At 36.8% G+C, this 6,679-nt stretch overlaps 1 long non-coding RNA gene across 2 annotated transcripts; it reads right to left on the bottom strand.

Moving 5' to 3' along the window:
• Window positions 1-1,136: 1,136 nt before the first annotated feature.
• Window positions 1,137-6,679, bottom strand: LOC121302306. 2 transcript variants are annotated; one of them, XR_005947698.1, is made up of 3 exons: window positions 6,446-6,679; window positions 3,193-3,357; window positions 1,137-2,342 (listed from the first exon to the last, which is right to left on the bottom strand). It is a non-coding gene; the product is annotated as an uncharacterized LOC121302306 (long non-coding RNA). The 2 variants fall into 2 exon arrangements; XR_005947697.1 differs by lacking the exon at window positions 6,446-6,679 and adding an exon at window positions 4,667-4,937.

The raw sequence follows: 6,679 nt of genomic DNA, 5'->3' as shown, positions 1-6,679 counted from the left end.
TGTTTGGGGTCATTGTCATGCTGCAGAATAAATTTGGGGCCAATCAGATGCCTCCCTGATGGTATTGCATGATGGATAAGTATCTGCCTGTACTTCTCAGCAAAAAAATCTAAACGCGATACATTAAGCCCTTGTTACACGAGTTAATTTACTAGCAACAAAGCCGCATAGAGTTTTATGAAGGTTGGTCAACACATCTTTAATTTGGTAGTATTTTTATAACAACCAATGCTGGAAGAGTTACTTTTACAAGTTTTTAAAACTTCTTAAAACCTTTGGTCCAACTGTCGTTAACTATAGGGGAATAAAAATGAAGCTGCTGTAACTATGCTAAACCGACTGACAAAAGAAAAAAGATCAATCGCTTTCTGTACATCCCTCTGTACACAAGTAGGAAAAAATTACAAGAGCATGCCTTATTATATATATATATATATATATATATATATATTATATATATATATATATATATATATATATATATATATATATATGCCCAATAAATAGATATAAAATATATCGAATTACTGTATATTGTACTTGTTCTCAACTCTGTAACTGGTTGTATCGTTGCTCTTTCACTGGCGTGTTTTTCTTCATCGTCTAACAGATTAATAAATAGACGTGCACTTATGGCTAGGGCTGAGATTTAGTCATGGTGGTGGTGGGTGTCACTTGCTGATGTGCGTGACTTGCGCGCTGTTAGTAAATTGTGTTCAATCTGTATGGGATTGGTAGTGTTCAATCTTATTGGAAAGTGTTTCTCCTTAACATTAAATTTCACATTTAGAAATACTGTAACGTTTAATAATTACATATTTTGAACTAGCTCCAACACCGTATTTGCTGGTTTTTTAAAAAAAAAAATTTGGAGAAGAAAAAAAATTCTGAATCAATCTGAATACTTCGTAAAAGTTATGTTAACAGTTCATAAATTCAGTGTGTCTGTACGTGTGTGTGTGTGTGTGCTATGCTAACTGCCAGCATTCACTGCGAGGCATACCTTGAACAGTTTCCTCCTTTTAATTGAAATTATTGTTCCACTTGTTGTTCAATTGTTGTGCGGTTGCACTTAATTTAATGTAGCATACACGTGTCGTCAGCCCCACACCCTCTGTGTGATCCTCGTGTGTATTTTTCGCCCCCAGTGTGTTACCCTTACCGTCTCTTACCCTTTCCCGTTTGCGTCTTTAATCTCTGCTTAGTTCAGTGCTTATAAATGCTAGTTAGTTAGCAGGCATCGTTGCAGAGCAAATAAAAAAGCAACACATTGAAATTCCATTTGCTTGTCTTGTGGCTCTTTGCTGAACCTGTGCGCACCAACGCCGCAATATTCTTATATTAAAGACATGTATTTTATTTATTTTTTTATCCCTGTGACTTTGTTCTCCCTCTGTCATTTTCTCCGTGATTTTGAACGCACTGACCGTGACTGCGTCGTGATTTACGTCCAAATTTTCTGTGATAAACTCCTAACCCTACTTATGGCCCTTTTTTGTTTAATGGCTGCCATTTCAAACTGTTAATTTACTGTTAATTCCAGAACTACGTGACGCAGTTCTTAAATATGATTGGCTATTGCTTGGATTAAAGGCAATTTGTATCGAATGTGAGTTGCCTGTTCGTTTTATCGTGTAACAGGTCAAATCCCCCGCGGTGACGTCACAGGCAACACGTTGCTACAATATAGGTTGCCAGCGCATTGACTCGTGTAACAAGTCCTTTAGACTGCATCTGCATAGCAGAACAGTAAAAATCTTGATAGTTTGAGGACAAAGCAATTTAGAAGATGGAATATCTCTTACATCGGAACAGGTCCAAGTCGGCCCAATGAACACATTGTATGTGTGATTGCATATCGACTATCTTTCCTGTTCCTCTCACTTCATCACACTATTCATCAAAGTCAAATAGCAAGATGACTGTGGAAGGGTGGTGGGTAATTCACTGACACAGGAGACACACAGGTGCCCAGTTTTATTTACAGGGTGTGTTTGACTTTTTAGGCCCCAGAGGGCGCTGTTGACCGTGGTCTGTCTACCAACAACGGTAAAAACAGAACCACGGAAATACCAAAAAAGGAAAAGAACACACAAGAAAAGGGGCTGCACTTCGGCAGCGTTACCCCAGCTGTCGCTACCCGCATAACCCAGGTCTCTGTCCTACTCTGACCGTTCCTCAGCCTTCTATAAAAATACACAGGGGGTCTGCCCACGGTTTCCCCGCTATTAGTACGTTTCTTTTTGTCTTTTTGGTTTCTGTCCTGGTTTCTCTCTGTCTTGGTTGTTCTCGGCTCTCGACCCGAGCTTCCATACTTCCCAGTACGTCTTAAAAGGGCAGACCTGAGGAAACAGTAGAGTGTTATTTTATAGGGCTAACAATCCTCCCAGGGTATCAGAAGGAAACAGACTTCAAACCAAACATATTGCACGGGTAGAAGGCTGATGCACCTTCCAAAAACAGACATTAGAAAGCCAAGAACTTTCATCCAGCAATCAGGAAGCTCCATTTCAAGGCAAGACCACGTGCAATGTCTAGCTTTAAAAAAAAAACACTGAAAAGGTAAATTAATTTGTAAGTTAAATATTTAAATACTCACAACAACATCAAAGGCACCAGGTTTATTAAATGAAACCCTGATTATTGAGCTTTACCTTGGTAGTGGACTTGCTTTACCTTTCCAATACGCTCAACTACCTGACAGTAATGCCCTCCAGCCCGAGTTCTACTGCTTCATTGGAATGTATGCATTCACCATGCTTTAACGATAAGACATGGCATTTAATTTAGTAAGGTTATAAAACTGCACATTCCTCAATAACACCAGTTTCATATTTTCTCTTTATTACTCTTACATTATTTTCAATTTCATATCGATGTGTTCAACATGATTTAATAAAGTGGAAAATCCATCCCATTGTGTCAGACCCAAGCTGCTACAATCACAGAGTTATCTAGTGTTCAGTTTGGTATTTAGGGATCACAGAAAGTTCATACAGCATATCAGTTTTATTTGTATTATGCTATTTTCCGCTCCAACACCAGGTTCAGAGGTTTGCATGTTCCTGTTTTTTTTTTTTCCCGAAATTTTACAAGCCTGCCATGGCCCACAAAAAGAAATGCTGACACTAACCTGCTAAAAGTTCAATATGTTTGGTTAATTTCATTTATTTGCCGTTACCATGAACTGACCTTTCACAGCTGTGGGTCGTTGTTGACTTTATCTATGGTCTTTAAGGTTCCGGCCCCCATTCTTCCCAAGCTGAAGGAAGAGGAGATTGAGATCAGCAACTGGAAATTCAGTCCCTCACACTAAGATGCAAATAATAGAAGAACCAGGCGAAAAAGTCTCCATTTCTGAAAACACAAAATACAACATTGAATACCAATTTGTGTCAAACATTTGTTTACTTGACTTATTCATATAGGATCAGACATATCAAGGTTATGATGGCAAATTCTGTATTTGCATCCTTTTTTACCAAAGGAAAATGTAACTGATAATGTCACTGCTAACTAGTAACAAACACGTCCAGAGTTAAACACATCTAGAGTTCAATCTGAGGACTCAAAGTTGGACCTATGGAAGTTATTTCTAGTTTTCTAACTTTCCTCTCCAAAAAGCTTCTCAGTTGGATTCAATTGTGAATACAAATGAATAAGAACACTGCCGTACCAATGCTGTTGTATAAAAAGTATGTTTGAATGGGTGAAATCCCTATGTAGAAGCATGTGGTGGCCAAGTATTGAGCAACAGCTGGAACATGTCACAAAGAGTATGCTTTCATTTTAATTACACAGGCCCCATCCAATGGAAGATTATCCTGAGGCACATGCTAAAAAAAAAAAAAAAAAAAAAAAAAAAAAAAACGCTTATTTGAATAGACTTGTTTCCTGAAGCAGACATTTAACCCTAAATTACACAATGTTTAACTACGTGCTTATTAAGAAGGGTGTACACTTTCAATAAAGTATTCATATAATTGATAACTGGCAATATCGTGAGTAAGTTCAGTAGTAAAATTATTTGATATTTGTTTCACTTTATGATGCAAAAGAAAATTAATTTAAAAAGTCACAGGAACAAAAACGACCAAGTTAGTATAAATGAACCAGACAGATAAAGATGTTATATACAAAAAAGGTCAGCCTTGTAAATATGTCATGTAAAAACAGCAAAGTTAAACAAAACAGAATTTGGGCAAACTTGGCCCCCTATTTACAAGAGGGACAAGTAGCAACATGAATACAAAATGTGTCTGGAGTAACCTTTTTGTAAAACTGACAATATTTCAGGCAGTATGTATCATTGATACAATGTATTATAACATGTTAATGAAAAAAAAGTATGTTCAGAACCTTCATAGCACAGATGATTGCTATTATTTAAACATTAAAAACATTTCAAGTTCTGATGCAAACCACTCGTCTCATCCTAGCAAGTCGGATCTTTAGAAAACGCATTTAGACATCCAGAAATAGGTTAGTGAACAAAAACAACACGCAAACTGTATTAAACATGTGGACATTTTTTGCTTTAAAAGCAAACGTAAACGAGATTAATTAGGTTACAAATACACAGTGTTGCTATCCAGTTTGCTATTAGCCATCCTCACGCAAAGCTTTAAAAAATAAAAAGCAAAACAAACGGTAAATGTACAGTAACCTGCAGCTGATGGCTTCTTTCTTCACTCTAGAAGTCCCTGCCTCCCTGGTTCTGCTTTCTTAATATCTCTGTCACGGTACGTTGCGCTCTTTCTTGACATTGCCAACAGCTGATAAGCAGCTAGGTATGTATATTGTTTCGGTTATAGTTTATGAAGCTTGCTTTGTTTATTTCAAATACATTTAAAAGCTACACAACATGTTGCTAATAACTGCAAGCGTGCGCTCCACCATATAAACACATTGCACAAAATAGCGCTTTCTCGACTGGTGAATTGAAACGCCACTGCACCGCGCAGATGACTGACACGAACACAGTCTGCCTCTTTTAAAGGGGAACGCACCAAGAGGCTGATTGCTATAAACGCTTTCTTTCTGTTTCCATCGCGGAAGCTGGATCTGCAGCTAATGCCATTACTCTCTTAGCCTACTTTTAATATTTATTTATTTATTTAGTGGGGCGGTTAATTGATCAGGGCAGTTATGCGACGGTCGGATATACTGTACTGTACTTTTCTTCAAGTGACATCAGTTCATAAGGTGTTATCTACCAAATAAATATTTTACCCAGGAAAATACAATACTATTGGTGCGGCTATTCGGTCACAATGCTAGCAACCCAGGTGCAAACAAAAGCACTACCAATGTTACAAAATTGGTAGAAATGGGATTTAAAATGTACCAGAATTCCAGTGTGCTGCGGCTACAGAGATACAGCTCACTTTTTGCTGTAATATTTTAATCAAAACTTTACATGACTTTGCATAGCCACCTAGATTTTAATAACCTTCAGTGAATATAACTAGCCTATATCGACATTTTTCCAAACAGTACTATAGAGGTGGTCCACCCTTTCCTGCCGCGGAACTTCCCACAGCGACAACTCCGACTGCTCATTTTATTTTGCGTGTCCATACTTCAATAAATATAATATCTCTTTCATACATGCATGTGGATTTATTATTAATACACCTACTGCACACGTCGCATGAAAACTGGGTGAGTAGGGTAAAATTTCTAGACAACTGCATGATAGCACTCTATTTTAAGACTGCTTGTACACGAGCGAGAGATAAACCATAAAAGAGTCTTCATACAGTTACTGGTATTGCAATTCAACATGTCGTGGTGAAGTATTTGAATAGAAGGTAAAGGCGAATGATGGCATTCCAAAAACTTTACGTCTTATTCTAAATTGTTAAGATCTGACCCCAAATCATATTTTAGAATAAATGAACTGAATAAAGGCTGGTTAGCTTCAATTTTAAACCCCCTGGAGTATCACTTTATTAACAGGACTTTAACAATCTTGAAACTCTCTTAGGAATCGTAACTTTCAAGTGTTTGATGAATAAGATAAAGTTTGCTATTAAGTAAACTGTTCTTGTGTATTGTTGGGTTAATTAACAACAACCATTGTTGCGCTGAAACACAAATAAGTTAAAACAGTTGGCTGCATTTTTCTAGGTCTTTATTTGTGTGATTTGCAACATTTTTTGAAAAAAGGTAAAAAGAAATAAAAATTAGTAACAAGCACCTATGAATGATAGTTGAATAACTCAAACTGTACACCTAAGTTGTTACTAGCTGTATAACATGAAGGTTTACTTTCATGCCATACAAAAAGGTACAATTGCATAAATACCGTAATTAATCTAAATGAGCCTATTCTGGAGGCTGGAGTTGCCCATTGCAAATATAATCTGAGATATTTTATATCTTTTTCGTATCCATTATTTTGTAATAATATTTCGTATCATAAAAAAGTTAGTGGACTTACCAGTTCTCTTCTTTTGCATGAAAAAAAAAACCAGTGAAACATCAGGACTTTAGGATCTGGAAACTCTTGTTAAATGGCAACATAACTTTCAAGTAGCCTAAGTAATCCAGTCCAAAATATACCCTATTAACATATCAAACATAAGCCAGAAAGGTTCCTTTTGAAATGTAACAAAGCTTATCCTTCCATTTCCAGTAAGGAGGTATTCTACAGCATTGGGCTCAGGCTTACTTG

This window comes from Polyodon spathula, chromosome 1 (genome assembly GCF_017654505.1).
Source record: "Polyodon spathula isolate WHYD16114869_AA chromosome 1, ASM1765450v1, whole genome shotgun sequence".
Taxonomy (NCBI): domain Eukaryota; kingdom Metazoa; phylum Chordata; class Actinopteri; order Acipenseriformes; family Polyodontidae; genus Polyodon; species Polyodon spathula.
Note: the sequence above shows the minus strand (reverse complement) of the source record. Positions and strands in the feature narration are given on the sequence as shown.